Raw genomic sequence first — 25,543 nt, 5'->3', positions numbered from 1 at the left:
CATGAGGTTTTCTGAAATAATGACAAAGGGATAACTGTGAATTTGAATAACCAAAAAACTTCAGAGAAAAAGTGAGCTTGATGAGAGTACCCTAATCACTATAGACCCGTGTTCTAACTGGGTAGGGTGGACTGAGAAGAGCAGGAAGGTTGTAGGAGAACATGGAAGAGTAGAACGGGAGAATAGTGAGGAACTAGAAGGTGGGATGACAGACAGGAACAAGCTTTATTTGTTCTGGGAAGAGAAAAGTTTCGAAGTGTCAAAAAGTCCATGGTTCTCTAGAAAATTTGGAAATGCTCTCTAATTAAATGTGAGTGTCTAATGTGATTGGGTGTTTGACACTGAGGATTTCAGCCTCAAACTGGGATGGGGTACAGAATAAGAAATGTGGTAGAACTAAGCCAAGATGTTTTACAAAACAAGAGAAGATGGCAGAGGAGATGGGGAAAGAGAACTGGGTCTCAAACCAAGAGCATATGTAAGGACTTGAATTAATTATGTTGTTTAGCAAAGAGAACTTAAATGTGTCAGAATGTATATAAGGACCAAAATGATAAGATCTAAGTAATTTTTTTCTATAATAGAAACTTTTGGGAATCCAATAACATAATAATAAATATAATAAAGTTAGGAGGCGAGAGAAAAGTTAGACGGTTTGGAAAATATAAAGCCTGATGAATTCTATAAGCTAAAGAATTAGAAATTTTAAAGGGAGTGTTAATCACTAGGTAAAGCCTTAGGGGGAATATTATGTACAAAGGACAGCTTAAGTAGATGGAGCATCACTAGCTTCTCAGAGGTTAGTGCTTCTGTATCCAATGACGCTCAACATTTTAGGGAAAACCTGAGTCAGCCAGGCTTCTCTTTTATTTCTTACCAGTACTCCAGATTCACTTTTCAGATTTACTCATTCTTAAGGGTCATTATAGTCCAGTGCCTCATTTATACCAGTAAAGATTGGTTCCCTTTCAAGATCCCCTTTGTATCTTCTTTATCATCTTAATACTTCTTACATCCCTAAGAAAGACACTTAAAGGGATTCTTGTATAGAGAGTGACATTCAGTGGGTAACTAAGATGATTTCCTTTGTATCCTGTATAAAAAGGATACTGATGATTACCACCTTCCTGTATGGGAAATTCAACTACATAATTGAATAGCAGAACATTATCTAAGCAAAGCACCCATGAAATCAGTCCCATCAATAGGACTATTCAAGCCCATCAAGATGTAAGTACCATTCCCCAATACTACATTGAGATATAACAGAAAGTAGTATTATCAACATTTAGACTAAATAAGTAAATATTGTGTACAAAATCAGATTTTTTAAAATTTTTACTTACTTTATTGAGATAATCCACATCTTAGCCAACTGCTCTCAAATTTTTGATCTTAGCATCTTGAACACATATTTTACATATCAGAAAAAAGTGAGTATTAGTTGAGTAAAATTTATCACTGGTATCAAATGATTTGTAGCCAGCCCGCTGGCTTGGTTGGGCATACCTTTGAGGGTCATACTCTGGGTCAGGACATTAACTTTTCCTATCGCCTATCCACCCCACAACGGAGGCAATGATGGTGAAGAAAAAGATGAAGATATTAGACTTCTAAAGGCCATAGGCTATTTCAGTGCAAAATAGTCCAATCAGTTATACAGAATTGTTGATCGTAAAACCTGAATTATCTTCTCTGGTGTTCTTTCCTGTAGAGATTGATGCACAGTGTTGTTTTTGTTTTTGTTTTTCCTGGAGATTTAATTTTCCTTCTGGTATGTGTTCTTTGGGGCTACCTGTTTTACTGCGATTGAATGCACGATTTACTATACCATGTGTGTGTGCCAGCAGGCAACACTCAGCACCCCTCACTCCACACAGCTCCCAGCTGGCAGTCGAGGGCCTCATCACGGTGTGGTGGCTTGAGTGAGTACAGACAGGTATGATTTGCTTGAGAACTGGATGTGCAGCAGGTATTTCACAACGGAATGCACAGGTGAAAGGTGACACACACCACGTGCACCAGCATAATGATTTGGGTAATGATTGTACTTCCTTAACAGCCAGATGAAGTAATACAGTCTGTAGTCCAGAAATTTTATTTGTGTCTACATTCAGAGGAAAGAGTGTCTTAGTTGATAAAAACACATGATTTTGGACAAACTCTGTGTATATTAGACATATACTAAGCACTAATCATTGGGTCATTGTTTAAAGGAACAGTTAAGTGAATGTGTTCGCATGATTTGGGTACTATGGTTGATTTTCACTCTCATTATCCTTGTATGAGAAGTTTGCTGTGAGTGAACTTAGCTGAAGAAAAGCAGGAAATGTGGTTAATTGAGAGTGCTGCAGAGTGGCAACAGAGACACACAGGTCCTGGGCCTAGGTCTTGCCAACTAGAGTGGGCAGAGAAGTTTCTGCTTGCCTCACCATTCCTCTCATCCTCCCTCATTCATATTATTCAGTGGTAGCACGTCCTACTGCAGCTACTGGAGGATATTCTTTTTGGATGTGATGTATTATATCTAAAATAACTGTGACATTGATCCTATCCAACTTTCCATCATCCAGCGCCTCCACCAGGGCATTCTAGGGATCCGTATCTAATTACCTGTGCAGCTAATTACCTCTTCCACGTTCAGCAGTGGGAGTAATCTCATTTCGCTTTCAAGTCCATTTTATGGTTTCAGAAGGTAATATTCAGTCTTTTAATAGCATTGACAAAACTATAGCATCACTGCACAAAACTGAACAAGGAGTCCTCCTGCCCATAGTACAGCTGCACATGGTGTGCGTTGTGTCCTATTCTGTTTTTGCTCCACGCTATTAAATACCAGCAGAGCCAAAATCATCTCCACATAGCTTCATTTGTTTGATTAGCATTGTGATATTGTGACAAGACACTATATCAGTAGTAATCGATCTGATTAGCATGGAGATTATATGAACACAGATTGTATTGATGTTTAATAGTGCAGGCATCCAGGTGCTGTAAACATTATAGATGTTTTTGCATGCTATGTGCAAGGTCTCTGTAATGAAGACAGCAACCACAGCAGATTTTAGAGCTCGATGATTTATTTTCTGCCAAGTACCACAGTGGGTCTTGCATAGTGTATAGCCCTCCCGTGCAGGAGCTCGCACAAAATGTTTTAATCAGTGTTCAAAATAACGCAAATATTTTCACTGGACAGACTCTAATATCGCTTTATTAAGAGATGCTTGCCACACTGCAGTAAAAGCTCACTGCAGTCTCATTGAAAACCAGCCACATTCTTCTCTGAACTGTATCCTCAGGTTACTTTATTATTATAATGCATTCCTTTTTTTTTTTTTTCAAAAGGCTGGCTAGCGTTTTGTGTGACTCACCCTCTTTTCATTTACACCATGGAATCAAGCTTAAAATTTAGCTATTGTGTTCGTTTTCACGTAGATTAATTTTTCCTCCCAAAACAACACTTATTGATCTGACTTCTGTAGGTGAAGGAAAAATCAGCCAGCTACCATTTGGAAGCTTGGCAGCCTATGATGAGCAGAAGATTGTCTCTGCCAAGGAACACTTTGTATAAAGTGATAGAATCCTTTGCTGGGATAGAGGAAATTCCTAGAAAAACATCATGCTTTGACATCAGTCATAAATCCTGTTATCTACATACTTATAAATATATTTCTTTAATTATTAGAAGTGGAGGTCAAGATACTTCTGAGAAAATCCATTACAGGATAGAGATTTTACATTTTAACATTGTTGCAGCTGTAATTTTTCTATTGAGATCAGAATGTTTAACAATAGGAAATTAGAAGGTAAAGGCAGAAATGTGTTCATGAGAGTATTCTTTTATATTGACACACATGCACCTATATGTCTATCCATAGGCAAACACACATAAATCTATACATATATGTACATATACAATTCATGCATGTGCATGCATGGGCATATATCTCTGCATACCCATATGTGTGTGTTTATGGTATATTTCTTTCCCTTTATCCTGGCATTCATGGATCTTATTTCTTTCTTCTCCCTCTGTCTTCTCTCTCCTTTTTTGTACTCATCTTCCTACATGCATACTTAGTATGAGAGCCAAGAATGGTTACTCTTTTTTCTAATATTTACTTCTCTCATTTAGTCATCCTTTAAAGTATGCTGTTTCCTTTTCCTTGGGATGTTCTCCTTTCTGCGTGTCACTATGTCACCTGGTGGACTTCTAGTTTTTACAAGTACTACGTTCCAGATCCTTAGTACATTCTACTGTGGTTGCCCATTTTCCAGTCTTCAGCGTTTAAGAATGCTTTTCTCTGAGCACTCTTAGAACTTTGTACATGGTTTCTATTTACATGCCCTTGATTTTTCTCCTTGAAAATGAGGACATTTTTAGTCAATAAGTAGTAATTATCCATATCTGTCTACATAACAATGGGTGGAACATTTAGCATTTATTATTTTCTTTATTTAACCCACATGTATTAAAGTTTATATTCTGGTTAGAGAAGAAGGAAGGGATTGACAGAGGGAAGATTGAAACATAATTACATGACAGGTGGGCGTAAGTAGATATGAGAAGCCAGAGGAAGCCGGGCTAGGTGGAAAATACTATCTTATGTGTGGTGAAGATTAGTCAAAGAGAGAACAATGAGAGAAATGGCACAGAAAAGATTGGAGTGAGCTCTGCCATTCCTACCATTATAGCAAGAGGGCTTCTAGAGCTGGAACTGACTATGGAGACAGGAAGAGGCCAGGAAGTGATTGAAAATAGTTGGGTGCAGTGAAGAGTGTTTGAGGGAGAAGTCATAAGGCATGTGGGCCACAGTTCGGGATTTGAGAGGGCTTTAACTTTGAGTCAACTGGAGAGACACTAAGTTATTACACCACAGGGATTTGTGCAGGGAAATGAAATTGTCTCTGATGTATCATGACATACAGAATCACAACAGCTGCTTTACGCGGAACAGGTGATGTGGTGCAAGAACACAGTGGCTTGGGTCAGGCTATCAATGAAGGGAATAGATGTGTTCAGGTTCTGAGTGTATGTTGAAGAAAGCCTTAAGAGGATTTAGCAAAAGATTTGATGTCAGTGAATCACAGAAAAGGCAAAATGAATTCTAGAAATTTTTTCTTTTTTTAAAGAAAGGGGTCCCTTCTGGATGAGATGACAAGCAAAGGCTGAAGAATCTGGCCCATGGCAAATGAGAACAGGTTGTTGTTTTATATGCTAACTGAAAGACAATTGTCATACATTTAAGAAAAAATATTTAAGATACTGGAATTTAGGGAGGAAACCCCATTCAAAGAAATCAATTTGTATTTCAGCGTAGAAGTATCTTTGAGTGACACGATAAGAGGAGCCAATTAGGAGTGAATGTAGGTCTGTGAATTAGTCCAGTGACTAAGTTCATCACCTAAGTATCAGAGATAGGTGGAGAGTATGAACTCACTAGCAAAGAAGAAAAAACTAGAGAGAGTTGTGACTTAGCAGCAAAGTAGGAAGCAAAAGGACACCAAGAAGAAAGAACGATGAACAGGGTAAAATGAGAACTTGGCATGACTATGAGATATGGCAGCCTGGGGCCATTGGTCACACCCAGGAGAGCTGTTCCATGGGAATGATGGATAAGAAAGTGGAGGCCGTGAGTGGCTTTACACTGAAAAACTGAACAAAGCCAAGTGTGATGGCTCACACCTGGAATACTAGCTACTTGGAAAGTGGAGATCTGGATGGTGGAATTTTAAGGCTAACCTGGACAAAAAGTTTTTGATTCCCCTTCTCAACCAGTAATTGGATGTATTGCTATGCACCTGTTATCCCAGCTACAATGGAAACAAAGATGGATCATGATCCATGCTAGTCTAGGCATAAACATGACATCATATTTGAAAAACAGCAAATAGCAATAGATCCAGAGGCATATTTCAAGTACTAGAATGCTTGTTAAGCAAGCACTAGGCCATTAGTTCAAACCCCTGTACTGGGGGGGAGGGGAAAGAGAAAGAGAGAGAGAGGTTTATATATATATATGCATATACAAATATAAACATATATATATATATATATATATATAGAGAGAGAGAGAGAGAGAGAGAGAGAGAGAGAGAGAGAGACAAAGGGTATTTTGTGTAGGTTAACACTCAGTGACTACTGAAAATGCTTTTTTTATCAGCCATGAGACTTGAACTCTGGGCTTGGGCACTGTACCTGCACTCTTCAGCTCAAGGCTTCAGCTCAAAGCTCAACTGCTTGAGCCACAGTACTACTTCCGGATTTCTAGTGGTTTATTGGAGATAAGAGTCTCACAGACTTTCCTGCCTGGACTGGCTTTGAACCATGATCCTCAAATCTCAGCCTCCTTGAGTAGCTAGGATTGTAGGAGTGAGCCACCAGTGCCAGGCTTGAAAAAGCTATTTGTTTTATGCAAGAAAATGTAAATACATAAAGATTCTGAATGTGCAGTGTAATGGAGAACATGTAATGTAAATTTTCTAGTAGATAAGAGGAACAACAGGATAAATAAGTTTGAATAATATATTTTATTTAACTCAATATAAGCGAAAGATCCAATTGATATACTTTTTGAGATAATTTGTACTCTGCCTTTCTACTGAGTTTTGACAATCCGCTTGTGTGTTACACATGTACATCTCATCCATTGTACCACATTACAGGTGCTGTACAGCCACACATGGCCAGTGGCTACCAAATTAAATAGTTAAGTTCTAAACACTGTCTTTTACAAAGAAGAAAAGAGCTGTTGCTGAGAGTAAACCAGAATATTTTTTCTGAAATTACATTATAAATTCATAATCTATAAGAATAGATGCAAAATGAGTGTGAAATTAAGATTCAATAACTAGTTCACTTCATTTATAAGTAAGTTTTTTTTTTTTTGTCATGGGGCTTGAACTCTGGGCCTGGACGCAGTCCCTCAGCTCTTCAGCTCAAGGCTAGCACCCTACCACTTGAGCCACAGCACCACTTCTGGTTTTCTGGTGGTTTATTGGAGGTAAGAGCCTCACAGACTTTCCTTCCCCAGGATGGCTTTGAACCGCGATCCTCAGATCTCAGCCTCCTGAGTAGCTAGGATTACAGGTGTGAGCCACCGGTGCCTGGCTATAAGTAAGATTTTATAAGTAATTTTAAGGAGAAAATGTGATTGTGCCTCTTCTAAAGATCCTTAGGTTTTATCTTTGAAAGATACTTAGATTTTATTTTAATGTTTTGTTGTGTTATTGTTTTTGTATTTTTTTTTACAAAAGTTCTTTGCCATTTCTACTGTGGTTTGCAGTAAAATTTGGAATGAATTTAATGTTATTTGTATCATTTATAAAGTTTTGGGTGATTTAAAGGGCATTACAAGTTTTTGATGAATTATACATGTGGGTACTCAGAGATTAATGGTGTCCTTTGAAAAGAATGTGTGTATTCTACTTCAATCTGTTGAAATTGTAGTAATGGAATTGCATTTTTGCAAGGTTGTATGTTATACAGACATTTTCTTTAAACAAATAGTTGAAAGTGAGGAAAGGCAGGGAAAGAAGAACAAACTTAAGGTTTGGCATTGCTGAAGCTAAGTTTTTAGTAATATTAGAGAAATATAGCTAGAACCATATTATAGTCACAAGCATTGTTTTTGTCACTTAGAATTCTGTCAATGAACATGTCAGTCATCCCCATCATTACAAAATAACGACTGAAGGGAAATGAGAGCAGGCGCTGGTAGAGGAAGGAGGTTAAAAAAAATTGACTAAATCTACCCTAACTTAAAGCAAATCTGACTGTCTAAAATGGAGATTATTATCAGTGCAAATTACAAGTCTCAACAAAGTTAGAACTGCTGGATACAGATGTTTTGCATCCAATATGAAAGAAAGAAAGAACCAGTAAAATTTGACTGTCAAAAAGTGTGGAAGTCATCCCAGGGTTGAGTTGTTGGTGCTTGAGTTGCTAGTGTCTTTTAGATGGATCCTTAAAGAGAATTACATAAAACTTAACTTTCTTAGGTTTATTTTTCTGTTTAAAATGTAGAACATTTATAGAGCCAGATAGATAAAATAAACTGAAGGTGAAATAAATTGTGCTACTCAAATGACAATAAAAGAATGCCTTTGGGATTTAAAAGGAGAAATACTATAAAAAGATTAAACTTGATTTGGAGTATTAAAATAACTGTTTTTGAAGGGAAAAAGTATGACTTACCTCTTTAACACAGAGAACGATGAACTAAAATGGGTTCCTATATTATATTGTTAAAATGTATGAATGAAGAGAAAAATTTTAAATAAAATTTTAGAGAAAGCAAATATACAATGTCCATTCATTTTGGAACAAATTAAATAATGCATTTGTAAAGAACTTTACTCATAGAAAAAATTGGTTTAGAAGGTGCTACATCTTGTTTTTAATGTAGTTTGTTTTTTCTGTATAAACTATGTACTAAGGCTAGATCTGAGGCTCTTGGTTCTAAGCCATCCTGGACAGGAAAGTCCATAAATCTCATATTTCCAATAAACACCAAAAAGCTAGAAGTGGAGCTGTGACTCAAATTGTAGAGTACTTGCCTTGATATAAAAGTTTATGGACAGCACCCAGTCCCTGGATCCAGGCCCTACACAAAAACAAAAAAAATTAAATTTAGAGTATAGTTTGGATAATTTACAAAAATAAGTTCTATAATAAAACCAGTTAATGTTTTTAAAATAATTCAATATTAAATTACATATATCAATGAAATGTCTTTAATTTACATTTACTTAGTTTATAAGCATTTATAACATAGTATATTTGTAATGATAACTAAGAATATATTCTTCTTACATTAAGAGCATTCCTAAAAATTTACTGTGTGATAGAAAAAGTTTATTCGAAGTTAGTCTATTTGAAAAGAATTAATATTAATTCTGCATTATTGTGCCTTATGCTTGCAATATTTTATTATCCTTAACCAGATTCTATATAAGAATTATATATCTATATTCTCCTTAATCATAGTCTTGTAAATATATTTCTATACACACTTCAACTATAAGAGCTGAAAGAAAGTGTTACTTAAACCAAGGAGTTCAAAACTCAGAAGGTAAAGGAAATACTTCTTATGTCCCAGTGCCTTTCTGTGAAAGCAGTAACAACTTTTAATTTTTTAAACAATCTGAAAAGCTAGACAACACAAACAATAATACTGTTGTTTTAACTGTGCAATAAACATGTCCCTTAGTAAAATGGAAGGTGGTTTAGATGTCAGCAAAGTAAAGTACTATCTCATTGAAGCAATATAAAAGTAGAGAAAGCAGAGTCAGTGTTAGCTTCCATGCTGTGCTCTGTCTCCTAAGTTTTGACTGAGGGGTCACTGGGAGCTCAGGGCTGTGGAGTCTGGCTTTTCTCACCCTAGATATTAGGTTGGCACTTTAGACACGTATGTCCTGCCAACTGGCACATTCCTTGTATGTATATAATGGGAAAATAACAGAGTTCACCATACCTTAGACATTTGAAAGAACAAATGGAAAATATGCATGTGTCACTTTATGTATTTCCCTGGCACATTGTAAGAGCTAAATCAATGTTAGTAATTGAAGTCCTCATTAATAACGTTTGTTGTTATTACTATTTGTCATTGTAAGTGAGACTAGCGGCAATGCAATTGGAGAGGCAGTTATTGTGGACATTATGTAAACCTCCACCACCTTTTCAATTATTAATTAGGAAGACAGATAAAGAATAATTCAGTAGATCCAGTATACTAAATAAAGGCTCTCTAAATTTTTTAACCAGTATTAACATTCTTGTTATTCTGAGTGCCCGAGACCAGTTGCACATTCACTTTGTTGGTAGTCACAAAAAAAGACTGAGCTTATGTCTAAACGTAGGAATAGCTGCCTGGTGTACACATCCTCTCTAGCACACCAAGATCAGTGCAGAGAGCATGGCACATCCTCTTTGCTCACATCTGCAGATTCAAATGATAAATATGTGGAAATAAATTCTGTTCGTACTGAACATGTATAGACATTTTTCTTGTCATCATTTCCTAAACAATGCAGGAGACTATTTACATAGTGCTTACCTTACATTAGGTACTATAAGCAATCTTGAGATGATTGAAAATGTTCCAGAGGTTTCTAGATAAATACATGAGCACTTCCAAATTGTGGCATCCATGAGAAAGGTTCTGGAAGCAACCCCCACAAGATACTAACGGATGGTTACACATTGGTAATCAGTGGCAAGTGCAAAGAAGAGAGGTTGAGAAGGTTTTAGCAAGATAGAACTTTAATTTTAAAGTTTTATTTATTCTTTTTTCTATTTTAACCTGAACATTCTTGAAGTTATCAAAAATATATGCTTCAATTTTCTCAAGCCTCATATTATAGAATTTGGATCCTGTGTGTTTATTTTTAGAGTAAGTTCTTTCCTATTTAGTCCTTAGCAAATTTGTACTAAGTAAAAATTTTTGAAGACTCAGAGTTGGTAAACTCTGTGTAAATACTGTAGGCCATGATGAATATAGAACTTTTAAAGTTTTAACAGTCATTCTTGTGAGTATATTAGAGAACCAGAGACATGATTAAAAGTAGATCCAGGGGTCTATCCTTTAAAACTCTTAAATTTGTTTAATACACATACACAAACACATATACATACATACATATATACAGTATGTATGGCACCTGTCCTGGGCTTGAATTCAGGCCCTGATGCTATCATTGAGCTATTTTTTTGCTAATGGCTAGTACTCTGTCATTTCAATCACAGCTCCATTTCCAGATTTCCTTGGTGGTTAATTGGAAATAAGAGTTTCACATACTTTCTTGCTCCAACTGTCTTCAAACTGTGATTCTTAGATCTCAGCTGCCTGGGTAGCTGGGATTCTAGGTGTGAGTCACTAGATAATTTGTTTCTGTTTAAACTTTCTAATTCCGAGATTATTAGAGACTCTCAGGATGATTGCCAGAAATAGCAGAGTAACATCATGTACACTCCTCCTCAATTTCCTTTCTTTTTCAGATTTATAAAACTGCAACAAAATCACCTACTGCTGATAATGGTATAGTCAAGATATAAAGCATTTTCATCACTTTATGGATTCCTTACTAAATTTCAGGGTTTTGATAGTTATTTTGCTTCAAAGAGATCTACTTCATACTAAGAACAGTTCAAAGAAGCCCACCAGAAATTTATTATGAGAACATTGATCATTGCTTCTGCCCAGTAATTGGAATGTTGTGGTAGTCAATCAAGCAGCAAGTAGAGAACAAAAGACTACTTCCAACATCCCCTTACAGTAAAAGTCTCCTAAAATAGCTGACAGACAACAAACAGAAGGTTTCTGCAGCAAAGAAAGTACTAAATAAGAAACTTTAGAAGCCATTAACAAGTCTGGAATGATACAATTTTCTGGAAAGACATACTAATGATAGGTGCTACACTATAGGTATACTTGACAGTACTAGGTTTTACACTTTAAAAGAGTTGAAATGGTAAAATTTAGATTCAGTGTATTTTGCCCTAATAAAACTCATCAACCATTTTTTGACTTTCATTTGAAATTGAGAAGCTGTGGTTTAGATAAACCTTTAAGTCGGTTTACATAGAAAGAGTTATTTTCATTGTACTACAAGTGGTTCTGCAAGTTAATTGATACATATTTCTTGACCATAGTATTAGAATAAATAAATTCCAGGCTTAGATTGAAATTTATAGTTTATAGCCGGGCGCCCATGGCTCACACCTGTAATCCTAGCTACTCAGGAGGCTGAGATCTGAGGATCATGGTTCAAAGCCAGCCCAGGCAGGAAAGTCTGTGACACTCTTATCTCCAATAAACCACTAGAAAACCGGGAGTGGTGCTGTGGCTCAAGTGGTAGAGTGCTGCCTTGAGCTGAAGAGCACAGGGACAGCACCCAAGCCCAGAGTTCAATCCCCACGACGGACTGACCAATAAATAAATAAATAAATAAATGAAGTCTAATCATACTTTCTGAGTAGCTGAATGTTTTAAATTGTATACAAACGCTTTATGCTTACTAGATATATCCCCGAAGTATTTATTTAAAGGAAATGCCCTCCTCCTCTTAAATATATATTCAATGTATTTCAACTGTTTCTCATATATTTGGATGAAATGAAATTATCTTGCCAGTAATATGTCTGGAATTTGCTGTGCTTCTAGTCCCAAAGTGGGGCACTGACTACTCGGCACTGGACATTTTCCACATATCTTGAAAATGATAGGTAATAATGACACAAAGAACATTCCAGACTATAGCAAGAGTTTGAGATAGAGAATCTAGCGAATAGAATGAATGAGCCATGCCATACGTTGTCTCAGACAGTATCATACATTGACTTAGACCATGACTAAGGAGATAACAGTAGTTGCCTATAACCCAGAGAAGCCATTTTCCCTTAGATATTTATGTACTTCTAGTTCTAAGGGAGTATTTACATTAAAAAAATTAGAAAAGCTTTTATTATCTTAGATTTACAGAGCTGAGAAAACTCTTGAGAGAAAAGGAAAATTTGAATTTGTAAAAAGTAGAAATAACCTGATTAAAATAGGTCTTTCTTATTGCCCATGTGTGATATAATACTACTTTCTCATTTATAATAAATGAAAGAATACACCATGGCAAACACTTAATATTTAAATATCAAACTTATAAAGACATTGTTTTGAGTATATGGGTTTCTAACCTCATGTAGAGATTAAGATAGCTCTACAAGATTTAGAAAATGTTATTTGATATATTTTTATGTGTATATATATATATATATACATATATATATACATAACCAAAGATTGGCTGTTATTATAACAGCCTACAATTGATTTACCTCTTAAAGCCTAACAGTGGTGTTTATATTGAAAATTTCTTGATACTGTGGATTTCACAAACCAAGGAAGTTGCCTGAGAAAGCTTCCTAATTGCCTCACAAATTTTCTGTTCTTTAATTTCCTGAAAAGTGTGTTCATTCTCTTGTTATTGATCTGGAATAAAATGAAGAGTTAATATGATGTGGACTGTCTTTATCTCTTGCTTTCTACTTTTTCATTTAAAAAAAAGGCACTCATTGCAGGGGCCTTTTATATGTAAATTTTATTTTGCCTCTAACCATCATTTAGCTGAATGGAAGCTAAAGCTTAAAAAAAAAAAAAAAAAGGAAACTAAAAAAAAACAAACTATGGCAAATGGAAGAGATTTACAGGGCTGTTTCACTTTCTATAGAACTTTCTTTAAAATTAAGTGGCCAGCCTCTCTCAATGCTGAGATTGTTCATTATGCTGTCAATGTATAATCATCTCATGGTCTACTATTTGTAATTTCTCTGTGCTAAAGTATCCCGTTTGCTATTGAATGCTACTTGAATGAAAGTCATTGATCTGTACAGCATATAACAGTGTTGAAATCTTCCCATCAGAGTATATTGCACCTTTAGAATAAAAGAAGTTCTGATTTTTTTTTCTTGCAAATAACTGCTTTGTAAGTCTTTAAGTTCAATTCAGTGCTAGTCTTTGTTAGGCTTTTTAAAAAATATTTCCTTTGTTAAGTGATTTCTACATTTTTCACTTTAGTGGAGAATTAGTTTACTAATTAAAATAATTTCTATCACTATCAATCACATTAATATCACTAATAAGCATGTTAATTTAAATATTAATCTTAACTATTTTAACTGTACTAAGAAGTTCTGGCTACAGACTAGAATTCTTTTAAAAACAAAAACAAAATGATGTAACTATTAATTCTGTACTTCATATATACTATTAGTCTCAGAAAAACTCACTTTTACTTATGGCCTTTTCCAAGGAACATAATCTAATAGTTTTGAAAATCCTAAACAATTTGAACCCCATGCACCATACTTCTATTTTTTTCATTTTAAATATTGTCTTATTTGAGAGACAAGTTTTCTGTGTGTGTGTGCACACATGCGTGCGTACGAGTGTGTGCGTGTTGTTGAACCTTTCTTCTTTTCAAAATTTAATTTTTTCGGGGTGATGTACCGAAGGATTAGTAAGTTAGTGAGTACACTTCTTGTCAAATATTGTTACCTCCCTCTCTTGTTTTTCTCCCACTTTCCCTCTCTCCAATGTCCCCCACAAATTGTAAAGTTCATTTTCAACATGTTGTCTTGTGCCCTTGTCCTTTGTCTCACCATTTTGTAGTTCGCCTTCCCTTCCCTATATACAATACACAGGGAACCAAAATCGAAAATACAGTAAAAACAAGAGATAAACCATAGGGGGAAAAATGGAAAAAATATGAGAAAAAAGAATAACTTCACATAGTACATTACAAACAAGAGACAAGACAAAACAACTGATCCGCAAGTTATAATTATGACAGTGTATTAAGTTTCAACTGTTTTGAATGCTGAAAACTGTTCTAACTAGTACAGGTGGCTGGCTCACACAGGTGGCTCAACTAACTGTTTTGAATGCTGAAAACTGTTCTAACTAGCATGGGTGGCTGTAATCCTAGCTACTCAGAAGGCTGAGATATGAAGATTGTGGTTTGTAGCCAGTCTGTGCAGGAAAGTCCATGATATTCTTATCTCCAATTAATCAACAGAAAACCCAAAGTGGTAGAGTACTGCCTTGATCAAAAGAGCTCAGGGACAATGCCCAGGGCCTGATTTCAAACCCCATGACTGACAAAAAAAAAAAAAAGGAAAAAAAAGCTTTATTTGTTAATAAAATTAGGATGTTAAATATATAATCTCATTTTTATTTTTTTAAAGGCATTATTCCATTTGATGATCAGTTATATTTTTATGGCATCTATGTTCTTTTTAGACTTCAGAATTTATTTTAAATCTGCATCATCATGTGATGTTAAAAATTGTAAGAATCAAGCAGGATGGTACAGCTTCTCATGAAGGTGGAGATAGCAGGATCACAGTCTGAGGGCACACTTGGCAAAAGCATGAGACCTTTTCCAATAAGCATACTAAAAGCAAACAAATGGGAAATATGGTCTAAGTGGTAGATGACTTGCCTAGCAAGTGTTAGGCCCTGAGTTCAATCTCAATAATGAAAAAAAAAAGATTTTTTACAATTTATTATAATTCAGTGTGTGAGCATGTTAATGAATCACTGGTGTACTGAATTTGGCAGCCTCTTCATTTCTCATAAAATTAAAGACTTGGAAAGACAGTCTAGCAAAATGAAAAGAACATAGCCTTATAAGTGAGATAAACTTGGAATTGAATACAGGCTTGTCATTTTCCTTCTCTGTGGCCCTAGGGAAAAAAAATCACATAAGCTTGAAATTAGTGGTATATTAGAAGAATTAACAAAGATGCATAGAGAAATTTTCAACATGTAACTATACAACTGTTTCTCCCTTGTGTAAATAAAAAGGTGAACATTAGAAAAAAGCAACCAGAGCAATCCCAGAATGTGATATCTTCAGGATTCATGGTCTTTATCTGAGCCTGGTGGGAGAAGACAGGAGAGGCCGGGAAGCGCCCAGAGGGTTCCGCCCACAAAGAACGTTTTCTACCTTTACTACCCTGCCTCAGAGTTTTAAATATGCTTCACAAATTGTTACAATTTCTTATAAAGAAAATGGCTTCACTATTTCAAGGTGAAATACTTTAGTATCAAACTATAAACACACTTTGGGTCATTAAATCTGATTTCAAATCTTTTTTTTTTTTTAATTGTGAAAATACCATACAGAGGGGTTACAGTTAACATGGGCAAAATAGTGAGTACGTTTGTTATCAAGCATTGTCGCCCCCTCCTTTGTTTCCCCTTCCCATCCCGTCCCCTCTCCACCCCACACCCCCCTACCACCACCTCCACCCCCACCCCCCCCCTACCACCACCTCCACCCCCACCCCCACACCTCCCTTCCACCACCCCCACCCCCACCCCGCCATCTTTTTTTTCCTTTTTTTTCAGTGGTGAGGCTTGAACTCAGGGCCTGGGTGGCTGTTCCTGAGCTTTTCTTGTTAAGGCTAGTGCTCTAAGACTCTGAGCCACAGCTGTACTTCCACTTCTGATTTTCTGGTAGTTTTTGGAGCTGAGAGTCTAACGGACGGACTTTCCTGTCCAGGTTGGCTTTGAACCTCACCTCAGATCTCAGCACGTCAGTAACTAGGATTACAGTCATGAGCCACTAGCATCTAGCATTGGTTTGAAATCTTTACAGAGGTTGTGTTTATCTTTTAAAAGGAGAGAATCGGGGCTAGCGATGTGGCTTAGTGGTAAAGTGATTGCATAGAATGCATGAAGCCCTGGGTTCACTTCTTTAGTACCACATAAACAGAAAATGTTGGAAGGGGCGCTGTGGCTCAAGTGATAGAGCACTGGCCTCAGGAGCAGTGCCCAGACTCTGAGTTCAAGCCCTAGAACTGGACAAAAATTTAAAACAAACAAACGAAAAAAAAAAATGAGGGAATCATCTATTCCCTCTTGAATGACCTCTCTAATAGTGTATTCTCAACCTTTTACAAGTAGAAAAAACTCAACTCTCCACAAAGGAAAATGTGTGTAGCCAGACCCAACAGACCAGGAATGAGGTGCTAAAAGTGGATCTTATTAGGTACCTCCTTCATTCTTAGGGTGCTTAAAATGAATGGAGGCAACATACAACTTGAATGGGTGAATAGGCTAATAGTATCATGACTCTTCAGTGCTGGTGGCAGCAATGCAGCGGATTCTGAAAATGAAAAGGCTTTCAGTTAGTTGGAGGAGAAACAAGTGAGGATGACATGTACAAAGCTAACTTTCTAAGGGGTAATGCGAGCAAACAGGACCTCAGATGCCTTTCAGAATCAACTGGAAGACAAAGGAACGGGGTGAAGGGCATTGCTTTACATTGGGTTATAGTGATTTTATTATAAATATTGGTCTGTGATTTTATCATAAATATTGGTCTGAGGAAAACAGGCAAGATAGTGTCGAGTGATGGCAACCTGGGGAGTTTATTAGACCACCATGTCCAGAGGCCGTGTGCGACACATGGGCAAACATTGGGAGGGCCGTTGACCTCTTACTGTCAGGGTGTATACAATCAATCTGGAATCTCATTACTTAATAATACAAGGAGTTCCTGCAGTGGGAGCAATGAAGGGAATTAGTTGAGCGATTTGCTCTATATGGTGTTATAGAAGAATATAATGCTCTTGGTGAATACTCAGCAGGAGACTTTACAGAAGTTTATCTTATTAAGTTTATGAATTTGCAGAGTACAAGGATAACCAAGGGAAAAAATGGATGAGCAAAGTTTCTTTTGTGGGTTGCTTCATATATGCTAGGCTCCAGAATTTAAGACAGTTGAAGAAACTAAAAAGAATTAGAAGAAAGGCAGGCTTATATAGCAAGAGCTACTAAAACTAAAGACTACTACAAGTCAATGAAGAAACTGGTTCTAGAATATAAGCACAGAGGTTTTAGATCAGACTTCCACGCAGATAGATCTGGATTTTGTGCAGCTTCTTTGAAGTCTAGTGGAAATTCAACTCCTTATCTTCCTTATTCTTGTGAATTGCCTTTCTGTTATTTTGCCTCAAAATGTACCTGTTCATCTGGGGAGCACATGGACAGACCATCAAAATCCTACAAGGATGATAGTAACCATAATGAAACTGTGAAGCATTGTAATCACACTAACTCTTCACAGAAAGTGCCATTAAACACTTTTAAGAATCCAGTACCTTGCTTGAATGCACAAAAAACCCTTACTTCATCAGAGGCAGTTGACAGATTTATGCCTCGAACAATATAACTCCAGGAACAGAAAAGAAGAAAAGATGACCGTAAACTTGGAACTTTGCTTGAAACAAGCACAAGCAGTAATGAGGTTATGATGGGGCCTAAATTACCAGACATACCTAAAGTGGATTTGTAGGATAACTCCTTAAATACAATGGCCAACTTAATTTGGAATAAACTTAAAGAGGTAATTTCATCTGTACCAAAGCCTTCAGGTGACAAGTTGGAAAATTCATGTCCAACTCATCCATTGAAACAAAGAAGAATATAGATTACTAGTAACAAGTTGGTATTTTTCAAAGAGATATTTTTTTCTTTTTGAAAATTTCTGTTATTCACCAGCACTGAGCTCATGTCTACAGTACTCACTCAGGAGATCAAGGTGTGAAGCCAGCCCACGCAGACAAATCTCTGAGATACTGATTTCCAGTTGACCAACAAAAAGCTGGAGGTGGAGGTATGGTTCAAGTGGTAGAGCACCAGCCATGAGTGAAAAAATTAAGCAAGAGTGAGAAGCTCTGAGTTAAAATACCAGTACTGGCAAAAATAAAACATGATTTTTTTCTTTGGTGGCGCTGGTGTTTAGATTCAGGGCCTTGTGCTTGCCAGGTTGGCGCTCTACTGCTCAGCCCTACCTTGATCCCCAACTGCAATTTTAAAATGTACATTTTGTAATTCATACTATTTCTCTAATGTTACAGTTTCATTGAGAACCTGTTCTTGTTAATATAGCATTGTTTCATATCACAATTACTACAAATAACTGAAGTGGATATAAAAGTTTTCAAAGATACATAAGAAGGATCTGTTTCTAATTGTAATATAAGTATTGAGCAATTCACGTTCGAAAAGTCAGGATGTTTCTGAATGTCAGGGCTTCAAAATGAAGACAATTCTGTAAAGTAAGAAAGTTAATAAGCTATACAACCAAGTTAAAATTAGAAATTTACATGCTTTTGTTAACATTTAGAAAACATTTACTTGATTTATAGCAGTTGAAAATTCCCACTTTGGCAATTTTTGAATATCACTTTTTTTGAATATTACTTTTTTCCATGTCGAAGAAAAGTAGAAAGCTAATCAAAAAAGGAAGTTCTACAAGCCCAATCATTTCAACTCAGAGTCACATATGAAAAGCCTCATGAGCACAAATAAAACACTATAAAACTGTCAAAAAATAAATACTGGTGTGTTAAAGCATTTCTCACTGTAGCCTTTGATTCACAGAGCACCACATTTTATTCCTGAACTGGGTAACTGATTAAATAACTTACTATAGCTAAACTTATATTGAATATATTGTCTAATGAGTATATTTGACTACTGTAATAATTATTTTGCCAAAAAAGAAAATTGAACTCTGTTGAACTCCATTAGTATCTTCTCTGTATGTTCTTCAGTAATACGTAATACAGTTCATTTATACTCAGATTTTCCCTGCTTTAAAATATGTTAATAGCTTGATCAATACATACAAAATGGAAATAAGAGAATGTTATCCCAAAGACCATTTTTCTCCTTTGTTCTTTGTGTGTGTGTGTGTGTGTGTGTGTGTGAATTAATATGGGAAAGGGAGAATTCTCCCATTCCAATTGTGTATATGGGCAGTAGACATTATTATTAGCTGGAGGAAACAGTGTTTTGATTGTTATTGCTAATCATTTCTTTTTCTCGATGTGGCATCCAATTTATAATTTTGGTGCCTTATGTTGGTAATTTAGCAACTCTTATTCTCTTTAATAACCACAGCTTGTCAGATACATTACTACATAATTTTTGTAAAAGGAGTGAGTTCAAAACTTGCTGTTCTATTTAGCTTGGCTTCCTACCATAGAGGAAACTTGCTTTGTAAAATGGTCACTAAATTGTAATTTATTCCTTTTAATCTTTTGTTGTTGTTGTTGTTAAACATTTTATGTTAGATATTTAATCTGCATGGTTTTCTAAGTTCTTTGAATTGGCTTGCTTAGAGTGTTATTCTGGAAAATGAGTAATATTTACAAATAATGAAGATTCTTTTTTTTTTTAAATAATGTTATCTTTATTTTGTATTTTTTTCTCTTTGCTTATGTGGTGCTGAGGAATCGAACCCAGGGCCTCAGACATGCAAGGCAAGCGCTCTACCACTGAGCCACCTTCCCAGCCCCTGAAGATTCTTTAAAAAGAATTCCAGAGAATTTTTCATAAAATGTAAAAGCAAAGAAGCTGCTTCCTTTTGAAAATGGCAAGTGATTTAAGCATTTTTAACAACTGTGGAGAATGATGATGAGGTCTGCAGCAGGCGATTGGAACCTGTGTCTTGTCTTAAAGTTTTAGTTTTAGTACACCTCCCCTTTTGATGCTTTCATTTCAATGTAAATTATGTTATGTCATAAAATCCCTCTGGGGGGATTTTACTAGGACACTTAATTTCTCTAAAGTACCTTGCTAATGATTCAAAAGATTTTATTCTATTTCAGGGAATTTTACTGTATTATTCTTGATAGTGATACAAGGGACATCTTATTTTCATGGGAATCCGAATCCACTTAGTGTCGGGTCATAAATTATGGCTTTTTGTTGATATTGTAAAGTTGTCTCGACTTATTTCTCAAATATGTTTTAAGAAAGGACATTTTAAGTTTCTTTGGGTTTTTTTGCATCTATTGGATTACCTACAAATTATTTTGTTACCAACTGGTCTGTTTTAATAATGTAGGTGGGATTATTTAAAATTGAACACAACAAAAAACAAAATAAACTAGAATCTGGAGTTTCACAATGGGTAAACAATGGGATAAAGGAATGAGAGTTTTTCCATTGTTGTACAAAAATAAGTTCTTTTAAAATTTGTATAATGTTATATATATCTGTTATATATACATTTAAATATGTAACGTTTTCTACTAAGAACAAAATTCAAAATAAGACCATAGCTTCGATACCAACAAGTTGAAATGGAAAACATCTGAAAAGATGAATACCAAACTCTATTGGGCTTAATGCTATCCTTATATAATTGCAAATTCTCTGAAAACCAAATGAATTAATAGCACCTAATGATGAACAATAGTACAACTACCAGAATAACCATTGTTTCCTTTTTATATAATCCACTGCATTATTTGACAAATAGATTTCCACAATAATCATGTATTTAACTTGTAAACTATATTAAAAACAAGTAATGAAGAAGCCTAAATGAAACCTTGTGTCCCAGATAAAGGTATGAACCTGGTGATTAAACAGATGGGCGAATTCATACTGTCAGTTGTGTTCTTCTGCAGAGCTAGTTTCTGTTGCATAAGATAAATTAAGTTGGACAGTAGGTAAGAGGTTGTAAAATAAAGCAAAATCTTCTAGGATTTGAAGATTTACTGAAATACATTGAGTATTTGATTCTCTACTTTGATAATACAAAACATATCTATGGTCTTTTCTAGAAAGCTGGAATTTGGTCAACTTTGGCTTTTTTATTTTTTACTTTTTTGTAGTGAACACAGTGTTTTATTGTTAGAGAATTATCTAAATAACACAAGTTTTGGGAGCAGAAAGCTGAGAGGCCAGAAATTAGGAATAGTCAAAGTAAAAGTTTATGGATGCTGCATTTTCAAGCTAAAGGACTCTGAGATCTAAGAGAATGAAAAGTAGTTAAACATTGACAAGAAAATCTGAAAAAGAGGATAAAAGAATCTGAGCCTGACACAACCCTAAAATGTAGGGTTTCTAATAGCAAAATAAATGTCTTGACTGAACTGATAATGGCAAGAATAGTATTAAAAGAGGCTAAGGATAGATAAAGCAAAGATAATCATTTTATAACAGTATTTTTTATGTTTAAATTATGAATTCATTGTAGTTGTGCTTATCTTCCTCATGTGCCTATGAGCATTTCAGATGTTCAATAATCCCTGAATGAATGAAAGAACAAAAGAGCAAACAAGCATACAAGCCTACAGGGCAATGTATGGGAGAAGGTTGTTTCCAGGAATGCTGGATCAGTGGTGAGGAGTCGATAGTAAAATGATTTCAGGTTAAGAAGGAAACTTAAATAATTCAGTGTGATCTTTTTTTTGCATATCATTTTTTTTTAATTTTTTTATTGTGAAAATACTGTAAAGAGGGTTACAATTATATGGGCAAGATAATGAGTACATTTCTTATCAAGCATTGTAGCCTCCTCCCCTTCCCATCCCTTCCCATCCCTTCCCATCCTCCCCCCACCCCCCTCCCAAAACTCCCCCCCCCCCCCGCACCAAAGTTGTAAAGTTCGTTTTTGACATAACAACTTGTACATCTCACTGTTGCAATGGGCCCACCTGTATCCCTATTTAATCGATTTGTTTTTCCCCTTTCCCTCCACAAATTATAACAACATCAAATACAGTGAAAGCAGGGGTTATACCATGGGGGAGGGACATACAAAGAAATAATTTTATAAATGTGTTAGAAACAATTGCAAGAAAGAAAAAAATCATTTGAATACATATCTTAGGGTTCATTTCCCTAACATCAACTTATCTGACCTTTTCTGCTTGACTCAAACATATATTAGATACTGCAAATAAGGGAAACCATGAGACCTATGTTTCTTTGGGCCTGGCTTACTTCACTTAATATAATTTTTTCCAAGCCTTTCCATTTCCTAACAAATGGGGCAATGTGTGATCTTGTATGTGAAATGCCCAGCTGAATTCGTCCCACACTTGAAAATGCTTCATGTTTGGGAGCTGATTTCTCCTTCAACATACTTGAGTTTTCCATTGTTGACAATTTTCATCTGACTGTAACAGTGGCTGGAAAACATGATACAGCCTGTGTGTTCATTCCTCGTTTTGGAGAGAGTTTGGATCAGCTTGCTAGTTTCAGTTTCCAAAGATTTCTTCCTTAATTCATGAATGAGAATGTGACCAGAAATCTGTCCCTGGACAATTTAGCCCTCTTGTTCTTTTACTATCTGTGTGATAGTGTTCTTCCATGAGGCACTAAATCTGCATCTCAACCCTCAAGGTATTTGTGCCTTGGGGTATTTGTGGCTGTGTCCCAAAGTTAACATTAAGTTACAATGGAGCACAGGACATCATCTACCCATAGCATCAATCTACTTGAAGAATTAAGGAAATAAAATGATATGAAAAGGGAGGGATTTATTCATTAGCTTCATTGTGGTAATCATTTCACAATGTGTATATGGTTCAAAGCAGGTGTGCACCTTAAATATGTACAGATTTGTCCATTATATTTCACTAAACCTGAAATAGTTTTTAAATGGGCAAAACAATAAATATATACACCATGTTTAAATAATGCTCCAAAGAGTCCTTTTATCAAATTTTTCAAAATATATTTTTGTTTGTGTACAGATATATTGAGGCTTGAACGCAGGGCCTAATATTTGGCTTTTTTCCTCAAGGTAAATGTTCTACCACTTGAGCCACACTTTCACTTCTGGCTTTTTGCCAAAAGGGTCCTCAAACTTTTCTGCCTGTGCTAGCTTCTAACCACATTCCTCAGAGCTCAGCCTTCTAAGTATCTGTGATTACAGGAGTAATCAACCAACACCTGTCTAAAAATGTATTTTTTATATTTATGCTTGCCACATAGAAATTCAGAGAAATTTAGAAATGTGTCTATTATATTTTATTTTGTGGTAAATGTACTGAAGTTTAAAATGTTTATTATTAAGTAGTTGTACAAAGAGTTTACGATTCTATAAATCATGGTTGTTTTTTTTTTATCAATGTTACCCCTTCCATCGTTCTTCCTCATTTGAAGTCTTCCATTACATATTTTTATTGCATTGAATTTTCTTCACATTACTGAATCTTCTTCACATTGCATCTAGGGACTAATTCAATACAATTATATATATATATATATATATACATATATATATATAGCTAATCTTAAATTTATATTATCAGTATTTTTTATAGGTCATTTATGTTTATGTCTTGATTTTTATAGTGATTTTGTATTCAAAGAAGATGCCATTTTAGGGTGAACATATATACCAGAAACAATTTTGCTAATTTGTAAAAGTGCAAAATATGCATATGTTAAATGTAGTTCAAAGAACATTTTAAATAAAAAATATACTCATTAAAAACAATTAAGACTTAGTCTTTTAACATGCTCTAAGTGTGTTTGCCATTTGAAATTGAACATTGGCAAGTCAATCATATTATTGAGCAACAGGGGGAAAATGTTGAATGTTTCATCTGGAAACAGACAAAATCAAAGCTGTATGAAAAACCAGTTTGGATTAGTGAGGAATATTTGAGTTCTTCTTTTATTTGGCTTGAGCATTATTGTAGATCCTATTTTATTTCGGCTTTTATTTGTTCCTTTCTCTTTATATTTACCAGGATTCATCCCTGGTCACCTGGCTAATCTGAATACTAACCATAACAAATAGGTGTTTGGAAGCAGTAGAATGATGACTTTCAAAAGGGCTATTATCGTTTATCATGAAAATGTATTCAGCCCTCACCGGTGGTAATTTAGCAGACAGGTAAAATGAGCATCATATATTTATAAAATGAATTTGTCAAATGTTTAACTTTCTCAAAATAATGTTTTCTGGAGAGGTAGGATTCCATTTAAGATTGTGTTCACAGAAGAGATCTTACATGATTATCCCCCAAGCTTACGCTTAACCATCAAGGGTGATTGTGTATAATATGTTGATTCTTGCAAATAGTCAACAAACAAAATTCCATAACCATATATGGAAAGGTTCTGTTGTATCTTTCAAATGTATACAGTATAGCTACATGATAGCCCGGTGATGATCTGGGCTGTAGGGTTGCACGATCCTATTCTCTGAATTGAAACCTACCCTAATTGCTATGAAGTAAAAATATTTTTTTTTCATTTTATGTGCTCTGTTTTATCAAAGGCCCACTAAGTTGGCAGGCTTACTTCTTAATAGGCAGAATTATTGAGTGCTTAATTGGCCAAAAAAGGCACCATTACTGGGTGCCCTGACTTACTCTTGTAACCCTTGGTACTCAGGAAGCTGGAAACTGAAAATCTGATGATTGTGGTCCATGAGAGTTTTATCTCTAATAAACTAATAAAAAATAAAAAATAAAGTCTTGAGCAAAAAACTTAAGGACAGTGCCCAGGCTCTGACTCCATGCCCCAGTATTGGCACACAAAAAAGAAAAAGGAAAAGGAAAAAGAGAAGAAAAGAAAAAGACAAAAAAATAAAAAGGACCATTCAAATGCTGTGTTGGTCACTAGTGATTCACATCTGTAATTCTAGCTACTCAGGAAGCAGAGTTCTGAGGATTATAGTTAAAAGCTAACAGGGCCAGAAAAGTCTGAGAGACTCTTAACTCCCAATAACCACCAAAAAAATAAAGCCAGAAGTGGAGGTGTGGCTCTTAGAGAGCTAGCTTTGAACAAAACAAGCTATGTGATAGCTCCAAGACCCTGAGTTCAAGCCCCAGGATGTCAAAAAGAAAAAAGTCACTGAGAAAACGTAGGGCATCAAGAACCAAGAATGTTGGGAAAGCCATGACTGAGCATTAACTGTTGCATAGAAACTCTCAGTAACGGTCAGTTGTTAAATATGGTAGTGGTAAAATTCCTTTGATCATCCATTTAATTTTCTTTTTAATGACATCCAAGATACAAAAAGAGAGTGGGAGAGAATGGAAGGGGGAAAATGAAGTCAAGCAAATTTCCTGTTGAAAACTGGACTGTGAAAGAAGGGTGGAAATGAAGGCAATAGTCAAAGAGGTAGAAAACACTCTGCAAAAATGGCAGGAAGTGATTTGTCATGTAGTAACTCAGCCTTATAAACGTCTTCAGAGTATCTTCCTTCATTAATC

At 35.5% G+C, this 25,543-nt stretch overlaps 1 protein-coding gene and 1 pseudogene across 2 annotated transcripts in view; both read left to right on the top strand.

The window, feature by feature from the left end:
• Pard3b (par-3 family cell polarity regulator beta) overlaps positions 1-25,543 on the top strand; it is a 971,067-nt gene that overhangs the window by 285,953 nt on the left and 659,571 nt on the right. The gene's annotated exons all lie outside the window — the stretch shown is intronic.
• LOC122107528 lies at positions 13,998-17,994 on the top strand (annotated as a pseudogene).

Source organism: Dipodomys spectabilis, unplaced genomic scaffold, assembly GCF_019054845.1.
Source record: "Dipodomys spectabilis isolate Male_0828 unplaced genomic scaffold, ASM1905484v1 ptg000051l, whole genome shotgun sequence".
In the NCBI taxonomy this organism is placed as follows: domain Eukaryota; kingdom Metazoa; phylum Chordata; class Mammalia; order Rodentia; family Heteromyidae; genus Dipodomys; species Dipodomys spectabilis.
The sequence above is the reverse complement of the archived record's forward strand: the minus strand, read 5'-3'. Positions and strand labels throughout refer to the sequence as shown.